Source organism: Pinus tabuliformis, chromosome 9, assembly GCF_031772625.1.
Source record: "Pinus tabuliformis cultivar Carrire ecotype Pingquan chromosome 9, CPIR1, whole genome shotgun sequence".
NCBI classification, from domain to species: Eukaryota; Viridiplantae; Streptophyta; class Pinopsida; order Pinales; family Pinaceae; genus Pinus; species Pinus tabuliformis.
Genome location: NC_142307.1, coordinates 980,186,116 through 980,212,256, shown reverse-complemented (window position 1 = coordinate 980,212,256; position 26,141 = coordinate 980,186,116).

Genomic DNA, 26,141 nt, shown 5'->3' with positions numbered 1-26,141 from the left:
CATGCTCCATATCTTTCAGTTCTTGTCTTTCTTTCTTTGTTTGTGCGACGATACATGGGTCCTTTTATTCTTCTTCGTACATTACAGACATAGATGGCTTGTATGTTCCATTCTCCAATGAATAAGTTATAAGCATTAAACTTGTCTCAAATATAACATCTTACTCATAAAATTTTGAGGTCTCTTTATGGTTTGAAATTTGTAGGTAATTTGGATTTCTTCACAGGATTCCTTAGAATTTGAATGGTATATAAGAACACACCCTCATCAATAAATACATCACATATATATTATTTTATATAATATTTTATAGTGTCTCCAAGATATTATTTGTACTAGATAGATTACTTCAGATTTTTCTTTCTAAGAGTAAGTGGCCTAGTCTATTTTTTTGGATCCAAATAAGAAATGCAAATGTAATACATGTAAGGGCTTGCTTCAAATACTAGAATAATCTTCAAATTTGGTCATGCCTTTTCACCCAATGATGATAGTCAATATGAATAGTAATTGACTTATTTACTACAAAGATCATACACATATTTTTTTTCCTTCATTCATAGAGATGGCTTCCTATCTCAGAGTGTATAGACTTTTATCCCTCCAACCAAAAACTTCAACTCTTCTATCATATTTATCCACAAATTTGAATCTCTTTTTGCACAAATAATATGTCACAAACAAGTTCAGTCCTGTTGAGAGATATGTCACAAATGTCTTTAAGTAATAGGATGTTTGTATGCTTCTATAAAAGGTTAGCATATCTTTTTCTTCGTATATGGTGCCTCTGTAGTGTCTGTATTTACACAAAGATAGATATAACCTTGAATTGAATTCCAAGCTACAGATAACTCAAATTTTTTGTGATTCTTGGAAAGGTTACGAGAGAGATTTTTTTAAGGCTTTTCAACCCTTGAGATGATACAAGGATTAGGCTTGAAATGTTTCTATATTGTAGAACCCAAATTTGTCATCAAATCTACAAAGATCAGTTACAAAGGTCTCGATCTTTTAATTATAGAGATGATCTACTTGAGTTCGGTCCCATCAAAAATATTCTAGTTCAACAAAGAATATCATATATTTATTGAGCTTATATATTTACTTCATATTTTGATCAATGTCATTTGGCAGGGAGGATGAGACATAGAGTTTAGAGGAGTACTTACTTGACAAAGAAGAGAGTCTTGGAAAAAAAAGTGTCTTCAAGAATGAATGATATTCTTCAAAAATAAATAATGACTGTTGCATCAAGTTTTCTTCTTCTGACTTGTAACCGCTGTAATGATATCCCCAAGAAGTCTTTAATTAAGCCCACAAGATGTGATCTTCAATCTACCTTTCCTTCACCTCAACTCTGATACCATGTTGAGAAATCAAGATGCTTACCTATTAGGGATGATTTCTCTTAAATTGATAATTACTTGTTAATGTTTTTTGGATTATTATTAAATTTATATTTCCTTCAATCAATTATCAAAAATTTACAAAAATGAAGATCACATGATACAAAGAACATAAGAAATTAGGTTCAAAGCCAGGGAAAAGCCTCATAAAGGGGAAAACCCAAAGAATCCTCTTCTTATAGAATCAGGTATAAGTGAGATATACAAGACCCAAGACCAATACCAGTATTGCCACACATATTCAAGTCAACCCTCTTATAAGCCATCTACAACAAGTCATGGTCAACAAAAGCCAACGCCGGTCAAATCTTTGAATTATGGTCAATCCTTGAAATTTTGGACCTGTAGCAGCCTCATAAAAATACAAAAAGAACTCACACGTGTAAACAAAATTAGGGTATAAAACAATTCTTCTTTCTCCTCTGACCTCCTTCTCTCTCCATTGACTTTGATGGTTTTTATTCTTGTCTTGGCACAAAAATCAATGTGATTGATGAGAGTGTGATTGATACCAAAAGTGGTTGATTTTTCCGCTATATATATGCATCCAGGAGGTCAAATAGTTGCCTCTTCTAGGCCGACTTGGTCTTTGGTGGACATTTTGACTCTTTTTGACGCAAAAAAATAATTTTCTTTTTCTTACAAGATGTCCAAATGAGACTTTGACTCAAATATATTTATTTGACTCAATAAATTTCTATTTTGACTTAATAAACCCTATAAGCATGAAGAACATACTTTGACTAAAAATAGAAATAATAATAGTGGTCATGATAAATTAATATAATAATTTTATCAATAGTAATTTGAATTTCATTACGAAGACCAACACTAGTTACATTTTCAACAATCCATTGAAGAATGCCTTTCTCAATGGTGCTTGGAGTATAAGGAATTCAAAGCCTTGCCCTTTTATGTCATGTGGTGCATTTGGAGAGCTAGAAAAGCTCGAATATTTGATCATTATGTGCCAGATGTGAGAAGTTCATGTATAAAGTTTTCAACATACTATATGGAGATTGAGCCATCGATGGAGAAGGTTCCAAAAAAAATTTGTTGTTTAAAGGAAATCTAGGATAAATGCCCAGTAGGTTTCTTTGATGGGACCTCTACTTTTGAGGTATGTGATAGTAGAATGTATATTTTATTGATGTGTGGTGACTTCTATCACTTTAGTTGGTACAACAAAAAAGGTACAGACACTAGAGTGGAACTTCTTTCTTTGTGGGTGGTCCTTTTTTGTTCTAGGTGGCTAGCCATAGATGAGATCGATATGTATGGAGATTCTAAGGTGATTATTGATTGGATTAATAAGATAAATTCCTTTGAGTATTCAGTGCTCTTGAGCTCGATGAACATGATTAGGATGTTGATAAAGGATTTTAAAAGGATATCCTTTTAATCACATCTACAAAGAACAAAATCAAGCGGCTAATATTTTGTCTAAAGACTGGTGTAGTGTTGATCCGGGTATAATCAGTTTCTCTGTCTTCAAAAATGGATAATTTTTTGCGTTCTAGGAAAATCAAAATTTGAGATATTAGTATAGATAACTTATATTTTATAGCTATCTAGTGCTTAGTATTTGTATTATCATATATATATATATATATATATATATATATATATATATATAGTATATATATATATATATATATATATATATATATATATGAGTATCATTGAAAAATGTTTTATATATATATAGATATAGAAAGAGTCAAGAAAGTAGAGATAATATTTTTTTTTTAAATGAAATAAAGTATGTTTTTTTCTTTTTGGAAAAAAACAAAATCACAAAAAACAAATAGTACAACTTGACAAAATAATTGAAAATTGAAATCGGCGAACATAAAATATCAACTTACCAGTAATATGCACAGTTCCTCTACCTGTAAATCCCTAAGAAACCGTGCAGATTTGTCACCATTGTTTTTAACTAAAACCTTCACAAAATGGTTCATTTTTTCACAGAATAGTTGCTCTCAGGCTGCTGCAACTAGATAAATTATGTCATCATCCTTCTACTTTTCATCACATCCTTTTTTTACCCTAGGTTAACTAACTTCAAATAGCTACGACACATACACTTGAAAATGACTCCCCATATCCCAAATGAGAGACCTAATTTCAATTCTAGGTATTCAATAAATTTGGGCAAAGCCCTGGCTATTATATTTACACCAAGCAGCTAGCAACAACTATTATGTAGGAATTTTTCCTCATTTATGAAGTTACATTCATTTTTGTAGGTTTTAACCCCGTACATAAATTACTTGCATACGAATTCTAAAACACAGAAAATAAACGATGCGAGAGCATAACACATGAAACACATATACACAGAGATTTTCCCCTGGATCCCAAAATCGGGACTACCAACTTGATTTTTCATTATATTCCTTTAAATGTTACAATACATATTTATACATGCCGAAGCATCCAATACCATGGAATGAAAACCATCGTGTCCAAAACCATGGACTGAAAACCATCGCGTCCAAAACCATGTGCGAAAACCATACGTAGGTCTGCCCAACCTAATATAGGGTCCAAAAGAAAAAATTTCCCGGGGCGCTACCCCGGACCTCGTATAGGGGGCCTACCCGCCCCCCTCAAACCTCGCTATGCAATGGTTGCAACGAAGGGGAGGCTCTGCCCCCCCTCTACCCCCCTGGTTAACTAGGTGGGCTAGTTGTGGAAAGAATATAACACAACCCAACATTCTCCCACTTGTTATTTTCTTTCCACAAGGAGCCACAAGAGAGCTTAGTCATTTATCCAACGCTGAAATGCCCATTTTTTCTCTACACCAAGAGAACTTCTCAGCTCTCACAGATTTTGTCAATGCATCTGCAATATTCTTCAAAGTGTCCACCTTTACCAACAACACCTTTTTCTCTTCTATCATATGCCTCACAAAGTGATACTGAACATCAATGTGCTTTGTCTTTGAATGATAAGCAGGGTTCTTTGCCAAGAAAATTGCACTTTGGCTATTACAGTCTATCCTTGTAGCTCCCTGTACTAACCCCATACTTGAACACAATCTCTGCAACCAAACTACTTCCTTGCTTGCATGAGTGGCTGCCATGTATTTTTCCTTTGTAGTTGATAATGCCACTACAGATTGTTTCTTACTCATCCAACTAACTGCACCTCCAAATAGGTTAAACACATACCCACTTGTAGATCTTCTCTGATCCAGATCTCCTACCCAGTATGCATCAACAAATCCACGAATATCCAACACTCTGTCCACTCTTGGTCTTCCTTGGTAGCACAAGCCATAATCACAAGTTCCACACAAATACCTGAAAACCCACTTCACTACTGTCCAATTCTCCTTCCCTGGTTTTGACATAAACCTGCTCAATACTCCCATTGCATGTGCAATGTCTAGTCTAGTATAGACCATCGCATACATCAGGCTACCGACTGCACTTGCATATGGAACACGGGACATGTCCTCTTCCTCTTCTTGTGTCTTAGGACAATGTTCAGAATATAACTTTACACCTACAGGAATAGGAACCTTCACCGATTTATTATCCTGCATATTAAACCTCTGCAATATTTTCTCGACATACTTCCTATGGTTTAACCAGAGCTTCCTCTTTGCCCGATATCTTTTAATTTCCATGCCCAAAATATATTTTGTAGCACCAAGATCTTTCATGTCGAATTTGGAAGACAATTGGGCTTTCAAATCCTAGATAATTTCTTTGTCATTTCCAACTAGAAACATATCATCCACATACAAGACCAGATAAATAACACGGTCACCAATTAATTTAAAATACACACAGTGATCTTCTTTGCTTCTAGTGAAGCCAAGTCCCTGTATAAATGTATCAAATTTCTGATACCACATCTTTGGTGACTATTTTAACCCATACAAAGACTTCTTTAACTTGCATGCCAGTCCTTTCTTACCCTTCACCGCAAATCCTTCAAGTTGCTTCATGTAGATCTCCTCTTCCAGATCCCCATGAAGAAATGTTGTCTTCACATCCATCTGTTCTACCTCAAAATAAAAAGTAGCAACAACAGATAAAAGTAATCTAATAGAAGCTACCTTGGAAACAAGAGAAAAATATCACCAAAATCAATTCCCAACACCTGGGAATAACCTTTTGCTACCAACTGAGCTTTGTATTTATCCACCTTTCCTTCTGCATTTGTCTTCTTCTTGAACACCCATTTTCTGCCAATGGGTCTCCTTCCAGCTGGCAACTCCACCAGATCCCAAGCCTCATTTTGGTGCAAAGATGCCATTTCTTCAACCATGGCCTCTTTCCATAGTTTTCCATCCTTTGAATCTATTGCTTCCTTCACAGTTCTGGGATCATCATCAGTAACAGATAAAGAAAAATTTGAACAGAAAGCAGATGGGCTATACCTTTCTAGCTGCCTTCTTTCTCGAACTGATCTTCTCACACCAGGAGTTTCTGGTTCTTCATCTTCTAATTCTTCCTCCTTTAGCTCAAACTCTATCTTCTCAGGTTCCTTTGATGGGACTTCATGTTTAATAACATCTTTCACCTCTCTGAACACCACAGCTCGGTTGTACACAACCTTCCTTGTTCTGGGTTCCAAAGCTTATAACCCTTTAAACCATCCTTATACCCAATAAAGATGCACTTTTCAGATTTGCTATCCAACTTGGTTCTTTTCTCCTTTGGAACATGTACATATGCATCACATCCAAATATCCTTAGATGTGAAAGAGAGGCTTTCTTACTAGTCCATACCTCTTGTGGAGTCTTATCCTCCAACGTTGATGAAGGTGATCTGTTGACCAAGTAACATGTTGTCTCCACTGCCTCTGCCCAAAATTCATGTCCTAACCCAGCACCACTGAGCATGTTTCTTGCCCTTTCTATCAACGTCTTGTTCATTATTTCTACAACTCCATTTTGCTCAGGTGTATATGGACTACTCTTATGTCGTGCTATACCACACTTCTTATAGAATTCTTCAAATTCCTTGCTACAAAACTCTCCACTGTTATCTGGGCTGAACACCTTTATCTTCTTCTCTATCTGGATTTCCACCAGAGCCTTAAATTCTTTAAACCTGCCAAAGACTTAAGATGTCTTCTTCAGGAAATATATCCATGTATTACTTGAGAATTCATCTATAAATGATACATAGTACAAAAACTTACCCAGTGATGGAACCTTCACAGGTCCAAACACATCACTGTGCACAAGCTCTAATATCTGTTTCACCCTCTTACCACCAGAGGGGAAACTCACCTGATTTTGCTTCCCATATACACAATTTTCACAGAAATCAAAATCAAGAGAGATATTACTCATATCTTCTACCATACCTTTACCATGAAGTATTCGAAGGCCCTTCTCTCCAATATGTCCAAGCCTTTGATGCCACAACATGGTCTTCTCTCCAGAGACCACTAGATTTTCTGCTCCACTTTCAAGAACCATATAACTGTTGCACCCATCAACAATAGTGCTACCTTATAGCTTGTACAGAGTTCCAATCTGAACTCCCTGCATCAATACCAGTGCTCCCCGAACCATCTTGCAGGTATCCTTCTCGAACATTGTTTTTACACCTGCATCATCCAGCTTGCTTACAAAAATCAGATTTCTGGCCAATGCTAGAATATGCAGAACACCCGGAAGTGTTATAACCCTTCCACCTTGCAACTTCAACTTTACTTTTCCGCGACCAATGATTCTAGCCTTCATATCATCCCCTAAGAAGACATCACCACCATCATATTTCTCATACTGGCAGAACCACTCTCTATGGGGAGCGAAGTGAAAGGATGCACCTGAGTCAATCAACCATGCCTTATGATCTACATGTGTACTTGAAGAAGCCAAGTACACATCCCCACCTTCATCTGAGGTGGTTTTCACCTCTGCAGAAGGAGAATCATCAGAACCCTTTCCTTTGTCACAAGCTTTAGATTTATAGTCCCTTTTGTAGTGCCCTTCCTTTTCACATTTCCAACAAACCACCTTTACAGGTTTTCCTAGAGATTTATATCTCCCTCTAGATTTACATCTCCCACTCAATGACTTATTTTTGTTTCTATTCTCAGATCGTCCTCGTATAGACAAGGCATCACCATTCTGGCTCTCCATATTTTCCGTCTCATCTCCTTCGTTAACAAGGATGAGACTATTTCATCAAATTGCAAGGCAGTTGCATTGCTACCTATTGCAATAACCAGACTATCCCACTAATCTGGTAGAGAACACAACAAGCTGATGCACTTATCTTCATCTGAAATTTTAATATCAATAGACAATAACTGACTTACCACAGTATTAAATGTGTTTAGATGCTCTGTCACCAAGTCTCCATCTTTCATCCTCAGGTTATGTATCTTTTTCTGCAAAAACAGTTTATTCACCAGAGACTTAGATTGGTACAAAGTCCCTAACTTGTCCCACGAAGCCTTCGCCATATCTTCCCATGATACATTCAACAATACTAAATCTACGACACACAATCGTATTATGCTCTTTTCCTTCCGATCCAAATTCTTCCATTCTTCATCTGACACTCATGTTGGTTTAGTACCCGAATCTACTGTGATCCATTAATCTTTATCCACCAACAGATCCTCCATCTTGAGTTTCCACAACTCACAACTCTAACCATTAAATTTCACCACCATAATCAATCCCGCAAATCTCCCACTAAACAGGGTTTACCACAGGCACAAGCGAAACCCCTAAGCAACAAAGGTGTCCCCTTGAAGCCAAAATAGCTCTGATACCAAATGTAGGTTTTAACCACGTACAGAAATTACATGCATACGAATTCTAAAACACAGAAAGTAAACAATGCAAGAGCATAACACATGAAACACATATACACAAAGATTTTCCCCTGGATCCCAAAATTGGGACTACTAGCTTGATTTTTCATTATATTTCTTTCAATGTTACAATACATATTTATACATACCAAAGCATCCAATACCATGGACCGAAAACCATCACGTCCAAAACCATGGACCAAAAACCATTGCGTCCAAAACCATGTGTGAAAACCATGCAGAAAACCATAGGTAGGTCCACCCAACCTAATATAGGGTCCAAAAAAAAAAATTCCTGGGGTGCTACCCCGGACCCCGTAGAGGGGTGCTACCCGCCCCCCTCAAACCCCCCCCCGTGACCCCCCCACTGCGCAATTGGTGCAACGAAAGGGGGGCTCCCCCCTCTAACCCCCCGGTTAACTAGGTATGCTAGTCATGGAAAGAATATAACACAACCCAATAGTTTTGAAATCCCAATATTTGTGCTTGATGTGCAACCTGTGCTCAGTCATTAACAATGTGCCATTGTAGCCAGCGATTTTACAACAAATACAGGTGATGCATGACAAAGAAATTTGCTTTGAAACAAAATTTTATTTGAAAATCTCATTGCCCACCTAGGATCTATCCATCCCAACTAAACTCTCAATCTTTGTTCTATTACATCAGGGTCTTTGACATTTTACACCACACGCTCTTCGCGGATTACTCAAGTATTCTACACAATACCATGTCTTATACACTTTGACCACACTCACCACTCAGATATTACACTTCCACAATGCTAGTCCTCCATAAACAAAACCATATACAGGTTCAAATATTCACAACACACAATTTATTTAGTTCTTAGCACATGTACATTGTTATCACTCAGGTTGTTCCCTTTGACTCCCAAGGGAATACGGCCGAGGTAACCACTAACCAATCTTTGGGTCACAGGTTCTAGCCTACCTATGACCAGAGAGGGCTCTCTCTTTATGATTTAACTTTGTTTGTATAATATTTTAGGCTAGTTATGACGCTCAAGGTTTTGTTTTGAAATTTGTTGGATGATGATTTCAGTCAGGATAGATATATGCTTATCAGGGTGTTCTAGGCCATTGGGCATGGAGTCAGTGATGCTTAATTTGCTTGATATGTCTGTGTTGATACAACAGTGATGCTACAGAGCCAGATAAGTGTCTAAGAAACAATTCTTTAAATCTGTGATTGGGTGTGATGTAATCAGGGCATGAAAGGCAATTAAGGATCTTTCAGTAATCTGATATGGAGAACAGTGGGAATATTATTTAGGAGCACTGAAGAATTCCTATATAACATTCATATTTGTAGAATTAATGTAAACATGAGCAATTAAGAATTCATGTTCATTATTAATTCTGAAGAAAACATTTTCAGCAACAGAGATTGAGCACAAGGTGTAATTAAACATTTCCTGTACTATTCCTTTTCTCCATTGTTAGATTAGTGAAAGCATGTGTATGATTCAAACAAACATAAGAAGATAAAACATAGATTGAGAAAACTTATTGTTCCATTAGACAGCACAGGAATTCTGCAACAGCACGCAGAGCATCATCAAGACATCAAACATCCAAGAAATCACTGAGCTTTTCCAGCCTCTTGCATTAGATTATCTGAAAGTATACAATACATTTGCCTTAGAGTGAAAATCACCAACCCCTAATACGTTGCCAGGGGAGGTATATATACAAAATTTACATCATAAAATATCTAGCTAATGAGTTAATGGCTCATTAATATCGTGCCAACTCCTGGAGCATTGTAGCTGAGAAAGTAAATGCTGCAGTAACTCCTAAATGTATTAGCTGTCCAAAATGGTCAGAGAGTGTTGACTTTGTGACCGTTGGAGTCGGCTGAGGATGCGCTGCCCAAAATTTGCGCATTTCTTATCTTTTGGCTTGCTGTCGCCGTCTATATGCTGAGTCACCCTTTCGGCTGCCTAGAATGCTGTCCATATTCTGCTTTTTGCTTTCGGCCGAGTTGACGCCGATTGGGACCAAGCAGCTGAGATTATTGAGGCAAAAGTTGTAGCATTGCCTGCCATCAATCCTCTTTGGGCAGTTGGTATCTTCGAATTTTCACCAAGGTTTCATCTGCCTCTGTATATCTATAAAAATTAGGGGGAACCTCAAATAGGTGATTGACTTCATGTTCAATGAAAAATAGATTTTCAAGCTTATCATAGAGGCCCTGTCCTGTTGGAGGCCCTGTTTCCTCAGAAGTGCTGGCAGATGCAATAATTTGATTTTCAACAAAATTTGTCAACCTGGTAGCATATTGCTCATGAGGGAGCAGTCTTCCTGTGCTAGTTAGTAGGCTGGGTAATCCCTTTCCTTGCAGTGTTCCTATTTTGAGCTTGTATTCATCTACCTCAGCCTGTATTTCATGGCATTTCCTCTCTATAGTTTGCACAAAATTCCTAAGAGTCAGCACCTTTTTAGCTGTAAGGACAGCATCTGTTCTGTTAACAATGTTGAGGGCTGCCAGCTCTTCCTTAGTCTGATTGTTCAGAAAATTTATCATTCTATTGGCCTGCTCAGGCCTGTTCCCTAGTACTGTCCTGGCCTTTTGGATCTCAATGTGTGCTTGGCCAATCAATTCCATTTGTTCATGCACAGTCTTGATTGACTTCCATTGTCTAGTAATGGATTGGTCAATCCGGGCCCACAAAATTCTCTTTATTTCTGCCAGAGCATTTTCAAGCTTGAGCTCTTTTTCTAAGGCCTTTATTTTGTCTTTGAGGGCCTTAATTTCTCTAGACTGCTCTGCTACAGTCATATTTGACTTGTCATATTTGGCCTCTAGTTCTGCCAATTTTTCCTTGGCCTGCTTGATCTCAGTAGCTTGGAGCTCCATCTCTTTGATAGCCTTTGTCAAATCTTCCATATTTAAGCTGGACTCTGGAGCTGTTGTTGTTGCTGCTGCTTCTATTGTTGTTGTAGTTGTTACAGCGGCTACTGATGCCTCTGTAGTTGTGGCAGTGGTTGAGGCAGTTGGAGGAGCTTGGGATGTGGATTCTCCCTACTTGTCTTGCAGTGCCCCTTCTAGTTCCTTTTCCAAATCAATGACCTTTTGGTTGAGCTGCATTATTAGATCAAGTTTCTCATCAGCCTCCTTTTCCTTCTGCAATTCTGTTGTTTGGGGGTGCTCGGTGGGAAGCAGTTTCAACCTTTTCTTCAATGCATTAAGATCATCTTCCTTCTACTTCATGAGGGCCCTCATGCCCTTTGGGTCCTTAGGATCATGTCCTAGGTCTATGAGTATGTCCTCTAGTGATTTAATCCTGTTGTCCTTGGCCATGGAGGACATTCTCTCAAAATCCAACTGAATGTTGGTATTCTTCAGTGATTCTTTCAATTCATGGGCCATTGTGGCCCTGTCTACCAAGGTGGCATAGACCATTTCCCCCGTTTGTTTGTGCAGCTCTATCTGGTCCATGGGGTGAATGTCCTTTTCCATGACTTCCACCCTTGTTCTTACAAAATCTACAGCTGATTTAGGCTGCGGCACCTTGGGTTTAAAGTGACTGAGGATCATCTTCTCCTCTTGTATGTCATACATTGACATCAACCTCTCTTGCTTGGCTGGTGTTGCTTTGAGGAATTGTTTATATACCTCTATTCTCAGCAAATCATTCTGTGCTTTTATCTGTTTGAAGGAAGCCTTAGTGCTTGAAGGCTTCTTGCTCTGCTGAGTGGAGGAGGACACCTCCAAGCCAAGCTGCAATCCTTGCTCTTGTTGGAAAGAGCTTGTGCCTGTTTGCTGACTGCCTCCCCCTTCTTTCCTTGGACTTTCAAGGACTTCTTCACTTACCTCTTCTATGACTGGGGAGTCAACCTTTTGCCTCTTGGCCTCAGGCTGCTGGGAGGATCCACTAGCAGGAGTGGACTCTTCTCTGTCTCTCTTCTTTCCCCTCTCCTCATGTGAAGGAGTCTGCAAAATAGGTGATGTTGGTGGTTCTATTTGCGGTGGAGGGGTCTGCTCTTGTTGTTGCCCAATTGAGGAGGCAGGATGTTCTTTTACTATCTCTTCTTCAGCACCCATTATTCCTTTACCTTTATCTGTGCCTGATGCTGCTGTAGATGGCGCCTGGGTGGTTGGTGCAGTTGTTGTAGCTGAAGTCCCTTCTCCCATTGGATGTGGTTGCTTGAAGATTACCTGCTGCACAGAATCCAAGTCAAGAGTTTTTTCCAAATCCTTGACATTCTTTTGCATTATTTCTTCTTCAGTTAGTTTCTCAATTAATGTATCTTGCAACCATTCTTGTTGATTGGCATACTGCTCGATATGTGGATATTTACAATTCTCATAGCCTAGCAGCCTGTACTTGACCCTCCAAGCACAGATGAAGCCTTCAGGGTCATAAGGGACCCACCGAAAGCTTTTTGATAGCTTGTACTTGTCTTTGAGGATTTGCTCAGCATCTTGCCATCCCTCTTTTTTGTTCATAATGAAGGGGCCCATGTGGTGCTTAAACTTGAGATGGGATTTCTTTTTAGCACTATGAAAGTGGGTGAGGTCAGAGTGAATGAGCTGCCTATAGTACTCCAAGGCAAACAGTCTCATTGGTACATATTTTGGGAGCCTGTATGGACAGAGCTCACAGCCATAAATTCTGATGACTGTATGATCTTGGTATAGGTACCAATCACCTATTTTATAATTTTTGGACAGCTGCAGAGTTTTCTGGATTTCAAATGAGACTCTGGGAGGAGGGGACCTCATCAATAAGCAAGAGACTGGGTATACAAATTGATCAATAAATTCACAGTATGAGTATGGTGAATCTTGGACTTGGTGATAAACTGATGTCCAGAAGATAACAGATCTTCTTTCTCCTCTAGAATCCAGCTTCTTAATATGGCATTGAAAAGCCTCAGACTGGTAATACATGAACAAGTGGTAGATGTAAGATGAATATTTGAATATGCCCTCCCTGTCCACTTTGAAAAGCTGGTCATGTATCTTGTTAGCTATGAATTTAGCAAAGTTATATTTGTAAGCAGGAGGTTGGCCTGGGCTATAAGCAGCTAATAACACCAGCACTGTCTCATCAACATACTCACTGGTTTTATAGCCCAACACATAAGCAATCATGTCAAGCAGAAGTTTGCCTATATCAGTAAAATGGACATACAAGAAAGGAGGAGGCCCTGTGGGCTGGCAGTCAGCTCTCATAAATATCTCGGTGATCTTCTGAATGTCATCAGTGGAAAGCTTGGCACCTGTATCCAGCAGATAGTTCATGGAGAAGGGATGCAGCAGCTGAGTTTGTTTGAAGTTAAGCATCTGGTTGATGGACTCAGCATTAATGTGGAAGAGGATGCTCCCAGATGGAGACTTGACAGCTCTGTGATTTGGATCATAATTCTCAGCACATAGGCGGATAATCTCTGGAAAAATGTTGACAGATGGGAGGAAGTAATAAGGCAGATTAGATTCCCATATCCCATATGTATCATTGTTGTTCAAATAGTTATCCCTTAATTCCCGGAAGGTCTGCAAATGGTTCCTGTCACCCACAAAGTCTTGGATGAGGTAATCCCTGTCAGCAAGAGGCAGGGACTCAAGCTCTTTATTTGGTGGATTCATGGGGGCAACACTGAGAGCTGTGGGTGCTGGAGCAGCCATTGTGTAGCTTTTGGGTGCTGGTTTTAAAATGCAGTTTCTGAATGCAACAAGGTAAGTGCAATAGCTTGCAAACTTTTCTAGAAGTCAAGTGGCAGATTGAATGCAGATGATAGATGTGTTCTTCAAAGAGGAGTAGGTGGATTGAGCAGGCTTGTTTCTGTTCTGCTCTGGTGAATTCACAGGGATTGTGAATCAATAAGGATGAATTGCAGAGGTAGGGCAGGACTAAAAGTTGGTGAAATGCAGTTGTTCAAGTAAGTACTCGGCAAAAGGGAACAATGCCGGGCAGTTTGGAGGATGAATTGTGAATTAAGGCTGCAAATGATTTCTCAATAGTGAATTTTGGGGCAGGGGGAAATGTAGGTTGTTTCGGTCCAGAATTGACTAAATGACAGTCTTTAATGCTGGATTTACCAGGTATTTAGTGGACAATATTGCAGAGAAATGGCATGAACATGGGCAAAAATAGGTGAATTACAGTGAATACCTGGATAAATGATGCCGAGAGCCTCCGGGTTGAACAGTGGGTGCAGAACACAGTTGAATTGGTGAATGATGGCGTCCGGAGCTTTGAATTTGCAGCGTAGAGGCAATTTTTGGAGCGAACGAAAAACAGCGACTCTGTCCCTTTCGTATGAAAATGACATAAAACGGCTCTTTTGCGCATTTTTAACGACAATTTTGGAAAATGTGGGTTATTGGCGCTTTTCCGCCGATGACGTCAGCATGACGTCATGGTGGGCCCGGGTACAGATGGTGACGTGGATGCTGAGCTGGAGGCCAGCATGGCAGGACACAGTGGTGGGATGTGGGGGCCGCGAGATGATGTGGAGGGTCACGAGGCGCGGTGGCGGGGACTGGTGGTATGACGTCACGATGATGCGGGAGTGACGTGACAGGGGAGGCGGTAAGAGGGAAGGCGGTAAGCGGTCTCCCCGCACCGCTTTTAGCTATAATGTTAAAGGGGGGGGATATTTATACATTTTATGGGGTTTTATACACCATGGTGTTATACTAATAGGGAAAGGGGAACATAGGGGATTTAGTGTAGATAGAGTTAGTAGTTAGTGTTGGAGGGGAATGTGAATGGGAAGTGATAGATACCAAGTTTTTAGGAAACAAACTTAGTTAGGGAGTAGATCAAAATGAAAAGAATTATTACACAGGAAATGTAGCTCCTTTTCAAAGAGGGAAGTGGGTTCTGCCATGAAATTTTTACAAATGAGGAGTGTAAGGAGGACTGATCAGGTAGATCCTGTAGTGCTCAAGGGGATGTTAGTAAAAACTTTTGAAGGGGATGAGGGAAGTTAGTGATGGTTTAGTAGTTTGCCAAATAGGCCATTGCTCTTGCCTTTCTCCTGCTGGTGACATCATTGTGATTTTTCCCATGTCACATGCTTAGATCTTACTTTCTGCAACCTTCAACTGCCTACCCTGCCTAATATGCCTAACATTTTTTCTTCCTTTGGATGGGTGCACTTAGCCTTGCAAACCCTGATAATTCTCTTTTTCTTTTTGCTGCCCTCCTATCTAAGTCTACCCTTATGACTTCCAAGGGCCCAGATTAAGCAGTTGGGCTCCTTCCTTTCTCTATCCACCTAGCCATCTGCCAAGCTTGAACTGTTTGAGCAGGTACTTCCTTTCTAGTCTACAACATGCAATTTAAAACATGGTGAGGCCCAGCTTGAGCTGTTGGACCACCCATCAAAGTAGCAGTGGCAATTTGGACTTAGCCACTTTCATGGTCTTTGTTTGGGGTTCATTTGCTTTATTTTTTCTTTGACCAATTCATTTTCTTGCCTTTTGATTATTCTTTTAAGGCATACCCTCTTTACATTTTTTAACTATCTGCTTGCCTTCACAAAAATGGAACCTTAGTAGCATGGAAGGTGAACATTTTTGGCACTTCCACTGTCAATCATGAGAAATGAAAACCTATTGGTATAGGAGGCTAACAGTGGCTCCACTTGGGGATGGCTTTTCCAGATGAAAAGCCAAGAATCAGCAGGTCAGAATGCCTAATTTCTGCTTTCTTGCAGCAGTATGAATTTTCCTGTTGTTGGAGACTATTGGTTAGGACCCTAGATACTTGCAGGCAGTACCCAGTGAGCTCATTTGCTGTGAATTTGCAGATCTGTTTTTTACCTGTTTCTCAGAATTTCTCCACATCACTTGATAGTTACCCTGTGTTTTTCTTTGCTTTCTAATGCCGAGATCAAATATATTCAAAAAGGGAAAAAAGTGCAGCACCCTGGTCTTCTCAAAATATGCTCCACTTGGTGCTTTATTTATCTGCTATAACTGAAAATACTGGAAATACAAATATTTATGTACAATATATGCCTGTTCAGTGTTTGATCAAAGGGAGTCAAAATAATGCTTGAGCATTCTCCCATTAACTGGGCCTTCCTCAGTGTTTGAGCCATCCAAACTTCTTAGAAAATAGGTGTTGTTTCCTTGTATAACATAGATGACATAGGGTCCGTTCCATAAAAAATCAAACTTACCATGTTTGCCTTTGTCCTCCCTCCTCGAATCCCATCTTAACACTTTGTTTCCTATAAAGAAATCTTCAGCTTTGGTTCTTTTGTCAAATATTCTTTTGAGCTTTTCTTGTAGAACTTGGGTTCTTTGATAGACTTCTTCTCTTGTTTGCTGTAAATGAATTGTCTGATTAATTCTTCTTTGAATGTCATTTGGCTCAACTTGTATTTCTTGCAGCAACTTGATCACAGGAATTCCTAGAGATGTAGGAAACTTTGCCTCTAGCCCATAGACCAGTTCATATGGACTCATGCCAATTGATCTCTTGGTGGTCAGTCTGTCTGCCCACAATGCATTTACCAACTTCTTATGCCAATTCTTTTTGTTTTCTTCCAAAACTTTTTTAATGATGTTGATGAGACTTTTATTGGAAGATTCAGCTAGGCCATTACCTTGAGGATAATAGGCAGTGGAATGACCTAGGGTCATGTGATACTTGTGACAAAAGTTGATCATTTTCTTGGACTTGAAAGTAGCAGCATTGTCTGTAATAATTTTATCTAGACAGCCAAACCTGGACAAGATGTTGGTTTCTAGGAATTGTATAATAATGGAGTCATTGGCCTGCCTACAAGGGATGGCTTCTATCCATTTGGTAAAATAGTCTGTGGCAGTGAGAATCCACCTATGCTGGCCAGAGGATGGAGGGTGAATTTCACCAATGAAGTCTAAACCCCATTGCTGGAATGGTATCTCAGTTGAAACTGGTTTGAGTGGTAAAGGTAGCAGCTTCCTCTTGCCCTCAAAAATTTGGCATTTGTGACAAGACATTACAAATTTCTTCACATCAGCAAACAACGAGGGCCAATAAAATCCAGCCCTTAGGATTTTATCAGCTGTGGACTTCCAGTATAAGTGTCCTCCACAGTCACCTGCATGAAATTCTTTGAGGACATTGTCAGTTTCTTCTAATGTTAAGCAATTGAGTAAGATTCCTTCATGATTTCTCCAAAATAAAACATTGTCAATAATACAAAACTTTGATGCTTTCATTTTCAAGAATCTTTTCTTGGTTCTGGACAACCCTGGAGCAGCTTGCAGGTTTAATAATACAAAACATATATCAGTATACTAGGGAGATTTCATAAAGGCTTGGTTGATCTGTGGAGTCGCCATCTCCTGTTCGTCGTCCAGTTCATTAATGTCAAGGGCTTGAAAATTGGTTTCAGTCATTAGTTTGGCGAGGCCTTGCCCTTTTATCAGTTTGGTAGGTTTAATCTCAATGTCATATTCTAAGATATTGGCAATCCATTTGCCCCTCTTGCCTTCAATTCCTTCTTGGGTTAGAATATCTTTGACTACTGCATTAGGAACATAGGCAATTACATGAGAGTAAAGGATATATATTCTGAATTCCTTGATGGCTTTTACCAATGCATAGGCTTGTTTTTCCATGATCTGATATTTCAAGGGACCATCTCTAAGGGCTCTGCTAAAAAATGCGATGGGTTTTTCACAGCCTTGGTCATATTTTTGTAATAGAACAACAGCAATTGTATGTTCAGATGCAAAAGAAAAAATGATAAAATCTTGATCAAATCTAGGGCTTGTTAGGACTGGTGTGTTTTTCAATGCTCTTTTGATATCCTCAAAGGCTTGTCTAGCTTCCATGGTCCATTTGACCTTGGAATCCTTTTTCAGCATATTATTTAACAGTCTTATGAGTTCAGCAAGATTGGGAATGAACCTCCTTAAGAAGTTGATCTTTTCTAGAAAGCTTTGTAGTTCTTTGATGTTTCTTGGATGTGGTACTTGTAGGATAGCTTGAATTCTGTCTGGATCAATCCTAATTCCATCTTTTGAGATTATATGCCCCAGGAGTTTACCTTCTTCTAGCCCAAACAGTGACTTCTTTGGGTTCAAAGATATGCCATACTTTCTACAAATTGTGAAAACCTGCCTCAAGTGTTCTAAGTGTTCTTGATCAGATTTTGAAAAGGCAGTAAGATCATCAAGATAGACAACTAGGAAATCATGAATTTCCTTGGCAAAGGCAATATCCATTGCTCTTTGGAATGTGGCCCCTGCATTTTTAAGCCCAAAAGGCATTTTAACATATTTGAATGTTCCCCAAGGTGTTGTGAAGGAGGTTTTGTCTTGATCATCTGGGTGTACTAGAATCTGATTGAATCCTGAGAAACCATCTAGTAAAGAGATCCTAGCAGCTCCCACCACCCTTTGCAAGATATGGTCCATTTTTGGTAAGGGATAATGGTCCTTGAGAGATACTTTGTTCAGATTCCTTAGGTCAACACACAGTCTGATTTCCCTTGTCTTTTTCCTAGTAGGCACAAGGTTTGAGATCCACTCTGAGAATCTGATTGGGGAAATGATCCCAGCTTCATACATACGTTTAACCTCTTTTTCAATAAGGGGTTGACTCTCCTAAGCTTCTGTTTGAAAGGCTTTTGATTTTCTTTTAGAGGTATAGTGTGCTGGATAACTGATGTGTCATAAGATTTAAGGTCCTCATAGCTCCATGCAAAGACATCTTGAAACTCTTTGAATAACTCAATGTATTTTAGTTTCTGCTCAGGTGGTAATGCTTTGGATAGCTTAACCATTTTGGGATTTTGGGGAGTCCCAATGTTACAGTCTTCTATTTCAGCATTCAATGGTTGCATTTTTGGTTTTCTTGAGATATCATTTGAATCAAACAGATCCTCCAAAGGGGTTAAACCTGTGGGCAGAAAATTATCCTTTAGCTCAATTACCTCATCCTTTGTTTCAGCCATTTCCTCTTCATCTGATTGTTTCAACTCCCGTATAGTTTCGTTGTCAAAGGTGGTAGGATGTAAAACCAAATCAGCTGTTTCAGCTGATATTTCCTGTGTAATTGTGCAGACCTGTGATTGATCATCTCTAGTGCTGGTGTCAATGTTCATGCCAGAAAATTCTTCCTTTAAAGTGAGGAAGTTGTTTATCTGTGTGTTACTCTCGAAGACTTGCCAATTCTTGATGTTATCCGGAACTGAAGGTCTGTGTTTGATTTCAGCAGTAAATGTATGATTGGTTTTGAAAGGCAATTTACAAGTGCTGGCAAAAGTTGCCAAGCTGTGAGCATGTAGATTGAGTTCTCTGGAAATTTTAGTCAACTGTGATTGTGAGAAGCTCTCAAGTATTTGAATAGCTGCTCCCTTTTATGCTCTCAACCTCAGATCATTTGTGGTAAAATTTCCTTTCATCTGTTGTATGACCAGATCTGAATCTCCTAAGATTGAGATTTTGGTTGCACCTAGATTTTTTATGAGTTTCAGACCTAACAGGAGGGCTTCATATTCAGCCATGTTGTTTGTGCATCGAAAGTTTAGTCTGTATGCATGGCCCTCAGCTTGGTCATTGTGCATATTGTGGATCTAGACTCCTGCCCCAGCTCCTAGCTTGTTTATAGAGCCATCAAATTCTAAATACCATAAAGTTTCATGATCAAGATTCGGATTGGGATCACTAGAAAGTTGGATCATGGGTAGATTTATTTCTTGCAAGTTACTTGGTGCATCCTATTCCTTTGTCTTCTTATCAGCTATACCCACAGTCCCTTGGTCTTTGAAAGCACATTTCTCATCTAACTCCTCGGTCTCTACTGTCATTAATAGTTCAGAATAAGCTTTGTGACAGATGTTAGCATTGTAGAGAATAAATGAATCCATGTCTGAGTGTATTGAATAGATTGGAAAGTTTTGGGGCTTCTCTTGATTGCTTACCACATATTTCATCAAAGTTTCACGGTATAATCTCTTTGGCTGGCCAAAGACTGAGATAGTTGCATAGGACATATCTAATTGCAAAGATCCTTGAAGTTTGGCCCCCCAGGATCTAGACAAGAGCATGCCATACTTAGGGGGTATGTCAGCTACCACTACATCCATCAAGATAGTTTTGGTTGGGTATTGAACCAGGGAGACACATAAGTCTTTAATCAGGCCTAAGCACCTGACTTGGCTTGAATCAAATGAGAATAGATCCTTGTAAGGTCTTGTGATGTCTAAGTCAAGTTTTTCCATTACAGATTTGGGCATTAAGTTGTGTGAGGCCCCAGAATCGAACATGGCATTATGTAGGACCTTATCATGAATGTTTAGACTGACATAGAAGGGTGGAACCCCTCCATTTTCTGTTTTTCCATTGACCTCAGGTCCGAACAGCAACTCTGGTTGGTCATCTAGGACATTCACAACATCTTTGTTGTCTGATACTTGGAGTGACTTATTGATCTGCTGTCTGAAAATGTCATGTTTGGCCAATTCCGAAAGAGGAACTGATATCTTTAGCTTACTTATTTTTGTTTCTAAGTTGAAAGGTTTTTCCACTTGAATTTTGGCATTTAGTGCAACAGATTTTTCTTTTTCAGCTGAGTTATCAAGTGTCTTTTGCTCATAGTTGGGTCCATTTTGAGTAAAACTGATGCCATGTTTGTTTCCTGGGGGATTATCTGCCTTTGTATTTAATGGGTGGGGTGGACCTGGCTGATTTTGAGAGGAATGTTGCTCTGAAATGTCCTCCACAGTCACTTTTGTGGCAGGTGGGTTTGAGCTGCCAGCTGATTGGGGAAGGGTAGTATTTTCATTGATCTTTTTTGGCTGCTTATTGTCCTTTGGTTTGAGGGGTGTAGGTACATCTATTGTTCTACTCCTTAGTTTGTATTGTTTGTGTACCTCATACACAGCTGTGTCATAACCTTCTTTAAAATCAAATGATTCTCTTGACTTAGTGTGGAATTGGTTGTCGTTGTAGACTTCTTGGTCTTCTTGTGTTAGAAAGACTTGATTTTCACTGTCCAAACCCATTAGGTTGATGTGAGGGTCTTCATTAGGTTCACTAGATGTTGAAGCCTCGGCATAATTCTCTTGGAAAGGAGGTCTGACATGCTGGTCAGGATCAGTCCTTCCAACATTAGTATTTTGATTCTTTCTGAAGTTTGGGTTTCTAATATTGCTTGTTTGACCTTCCCATGATGATTTTATTTCTATGGTTTCCACCCTGTCTCCAAGTCTGTCCATCCCTTTGATGATTGCATCTAGCTTTTGTTCAAATGATGAGGGTTCCTGTTTAAAAGTAGTTCTTCTTTCAGTCCTTGCCCGGTTCCTCTTAGCAATCAGATTTGCCTCCACACTTACAGCTATGTTTTGCATGTCGCTAGGGTAGCAGGGGCTCTTTCTCTCAATTGATATGCCATATCAGCATCAAATCCTTCCGGGAATTTAATCAATGCTAGATCAGGTGGGGGCCTAAGATTTTGAGGAATGGCATTATAAATAATGTTGAATCTAGTGCAATAGTCTAAGACATTTTCTTGTGGGCCTCTCCTTATGGTGTCATATTCAGATAAAATGTGTAGAGGGTCCTTTTTCTTTTCCCATCTGTTTAGGAAGGACCGATAAAGGGCACCTAAATCAGCTATAGAATTTGCGGCCAGTGCCCTGAACCAGGTTCTTACTTCACCTGTTAAACTTTGGACAAAAATTTTCATCCTTACATCATCATCATCTATCTCATAGTTCTCAAAGTAGTCTTGCATTTTCTTGGTATGTTGTAAGGCAGTGTATGTATTGCTTCCATCAAAATAAGTAATCTTGCTTTGGTAGTCCTGAGGCATAGCCCCAAGATTACCAGGTAACTGAAGGGGTGCATAACGATTCGCCATATTTGGGGGGATAAGAGGGACAACTGGTAGAAAGGGAACAACTGGGACAACAGGGACAACAACAGCAGTTTGTATGTTGTGTGTAGACAATATGTTTTGTGAAGTGGATGATGAAGAGGGGGAAGAATGAGTTGTATGAAGGTGAACTGATGGCTTAGAAGGGGTTGGAATAAAACTTTGCTGAACTGCCTCAGGGCTAGCTTCAGGGGATTGTTCGGATTCCTTCTGGTTCCTAAGAGTTTTATGGATCAAATTTGGATTTTCGAAAACAGGTGGGGGATTTGGGTCAGGGTTTGACCTGGTGTGCCTAGTTCTCTTTTTCGGAGCCAGCTTCTGAACTTGTTTTTGGTATTTTTGAGGATATTTTTAGAACTGTTTCAAGGGACTGCTCAAGTTTTTTGGAACCACTGTCTAAAACAGACAGCAACTGCAAAATACGCTCTGTTCCCCAGCGGAGTCGCCAATTATGTTATCACTCAGGTTGTTCCCTTTGACTCCCAAGGGAATACGGCCGAGGTAACCACTAACCAATCTTTGGGTCACAGGTTCTAGCCTACCTATGACCAGAGAGGGCTCTCTCTTTATGATTTAACTTTGTTTGTATAATATTTTAGGCTAGTTATGATGCTCAAGGTTTTGTTTTGAAATTTGCTGGATGATGATTTCAGTCAGGATAGATATATGCTTATCAGGGTGTTCTAGGCCATTGGGCATGGAGTCAGTGATGCTTAATTTGCTTGATATGTCTGTGTTGATACAACAGTGATGCTGCAGAGCCAGATAAGTGTCTAAGAAACAATTCTTTAAATCTGTGATTGGGTGTGATGTAATCAGGGCATGAAAGGCAATTAAGGATCTTTCAGTAATCTGATATGGAGAACAGTGGGAATATTATTTAGGAGCACTGAAGAATTCCTATATAACATTCATATTTATAGAATTAATGTAAAGATGAGCAATTAAGAATTCATGATCATTATTAATTCTGAAGAAAACATTTTCAGCAACAGAGATTGAGCACAAGGTGTAATTAAACATTTCCTGTACTATTCCTTTTCTCCATTGTTAGATTAGTGAAAGCATGTGTATGATTCAAACAAACATAAGAAGATAAAACATAGATTGAGAAAACTTATTGTTCCATTAGACAGCACAAGAATTCTGCAACAGCACGCAGAGCATCATCAAGACATCAAACATCCAAGAAATCACTGAGCTTTTCCAGCCTCTTGCATTAGATTATCTGAAAGTATACAATACATTTGCCTTAGAGTGAAAATCACCAACCCCTAATACGTTGCCAGGGGAGGTATATATACAAAATTTACATCATAAAATATCTAGCTAATGAGTTAATGGCTCATTAATATCGTGCCAACTCCTGGAGCATTGTAGCTGAGAAAGTAAATGCTGTAGTAACTCCTAAATGTATTAGCTGTCCAAAATGGTCAGAGAGTGTTGACTTTGTGACCGTTGGAGTCGGCTGAAGATGCGCTACCCAAAATTTGCGCATTTCTTATCTTTTGGCTTGTTGTCGCCGTCTATATGCTGAGTCACCCTTTCGGCTGCCTAGAATGCTATCCATATTCTGCTTTTTGCTTTCGGCCGAGTTGACGCTGACTGGGACCAAGCAGCTGAGATTATTGAGGCAAAAGTTGTAGCATTGCCTGCCATCAATCCTCTTTGGGCAGTTGGTGTCTTCGAATTTTCACCAAGGTTTCATCTGCCTCTGTATATCTATAAAAATTAGGGGGGAACCTCAAATACTTGATTGACTTCATGTTCAATGAAAAATAGATTTTCAAGCTTATCATAGAGGCCCTGTCCTGTTGGAGGCCCTGTTTCCTCAGAAGTGCTGGCAGATGCAATAATTTGATTTTCAACAAAATTTGTCAACCTGGTAGCATATTGCTCACGAGGGAGCAGTCTTCCTGTGCTAGTTAGTAGGCTGGGTAATCCCTTTCCTTGCAGTGTTCCTATTTTGAGCTTGTATTCATCTACCTCAGCCTGTATTTCATGGCATTTCCTCTCTACAGTTTGCACAAAATTCCTAAGAGTCAGCACCTTTTTAGCTGTAAGGACAGCATCTGTTCTGTTAACAATGTTGAGGGCTGCCAGCTCTTCCTTAGTCTGATTGTTCAGAAAATTTATCATTCTATTGGCCTGCTCAGGCCTGTTCCCTAGTACTGTCCTGGCCTTTTCGATCTCAATGTGTGCTTGGCCAATCAATTCCATATGTTCATGCACAGTCTTGATTGACTTCCATTGTCTAGTAATGGATTGGTCAATCCGGGCCCACAAAATTCTCTTTATTTCTGCCAGAGCATTTTCAAGCTTGAGCTCTTTTTCTAAGGCCTTTATTTTGTCTTTGAGGGCCTTAATTTCTCTAGACTGCTCTGCTACAGTCATCTTTGACTTGTCATATTTGGCCTCTAGTTTTGCCAATTTTTCCTTGGCCTGCTTGATCTCAGTAGCTTGGAGCTCCATCTCTTTGATAGCCTTTGTCAAATCTTCCATATTTAAGCTGGACTCTGGAGCTGTTGTTGTTCCTACTGCTTCTGTTATTGTTGTAGTTGTTACAGGGGCTACTGCTGCCTCTGTAGTTGTGGCAGTGGTTGAGGCAGTTGGAGGAGCTTGGGATGTGGATTCTCCCTGCTTGTCTTGCAGTGCCCCTTCTAGTTCCTTTTCCAAATCAATGACCTTTTGGTTGAGCTGCATTATTAGATCAAGTTGCTCATCAGCCTCCTTTTCCTTCTGCAATTCTGTTGTTTGGGGGTGCTCGGTGGGAAGCAGTTTCAGCCTTTTCTTCAATGCATTAAGATCATCTTCCTTCTTCTTCATGAGGGCCCTCACGCCCTTTGGGTCCTTAGGATCATGTCCTAGGTCTATGATGATGTCCTCTAGTGATTTAATCCTGTTGTCCTTGGCCATGGAGGACATTCTCTCAAAATCCAACTGAATGTTGGTATTCTTCAGTGATTCTTTCAATTCATGGGCCATTGTGGCCCTGTCTACCAAGGTGGCATAGACCATTTCCCCCGTTTGTTTGTGCAGCTCTATCTGGTCCATGGGGTGAATGTCCTTTGCCATGACTTCCACCCTTGTTCTTAAAAAATCTACAGCTAATTTAGGCTGCGGCACCTTGGGTTTAAAGTGACTGAGGATCATCTTCTCCTCTTGTATGTCATACACTGACATCAACCTCTCTTGCTTGGCTGGTGTTGCTTTGAGGAATTATTTATATACCTCTATTCTCAGCAAATCATTCTGTGCTTTTATCTGTTTGAAGGAAGCCTTAGTGCTTGAAGGCTTCTTGCCCTGCTGAGTGGAGGAGGACACCTCCAAGCCAAGCTGCAATCCTTGCTCTTGTTGGAAAGAGCTTGTGCTTGTTTGCTGACTGTCTCCCCCTTCTTTCCTTGGACTGTCAAGGACTTCTTCACTTATCTCTTCTATGACTGGGGAGTCAACCTTTTGCCTCTTGGCCTCAGGCTGCTGGGAGGATCCACTAGCAGGAGTGGACTCTTCTCTGTCTCTCTTCTTGCCCCTCTCCTCATGTGCAGGAGTCTGCAAAATAGGTGTTGTTGGTGGTTCTATTTGCGGTGGAGGGGTCTGCTCTTGTTGCTGCCCAATTGAGGAGGCAGGCTGTTCTTTTACTATCTCTTCTTCAGCACCCATTATTCCTTTACCTTTATCTGTGCCTGATGCTGCTGTAGATGGCGCCTGGGTGGCTGGTGCAGTTGTTGTAGCTGAAGTCCCTTCTCCCACTGGATGTGGTTGCTTGAAGATTACCTGCTGCACAGAATCCAAGTCAAGAGTTTTTTCCAAATCCTTGACATTCTTTTGCATTATTTCTTCTTCAGTTAGTTTCTCAATTAATGTATCTTGCAACCATTCTTGCTGATTGGCATACTGCTCAATATGTGGATATTTACAATGCTCATAGCCTAGCAGCCTGTACTTGACCCTCCTAGCACAGATGAAGCCTTCAGGGTCATAAGGGACCCACCGAAGCTTTTTGATAGCTTGTACTTGTCTTTGAGGATTTGCTCAGCATCTTGCCATCCCTCTTTTTTGTTCATAATGA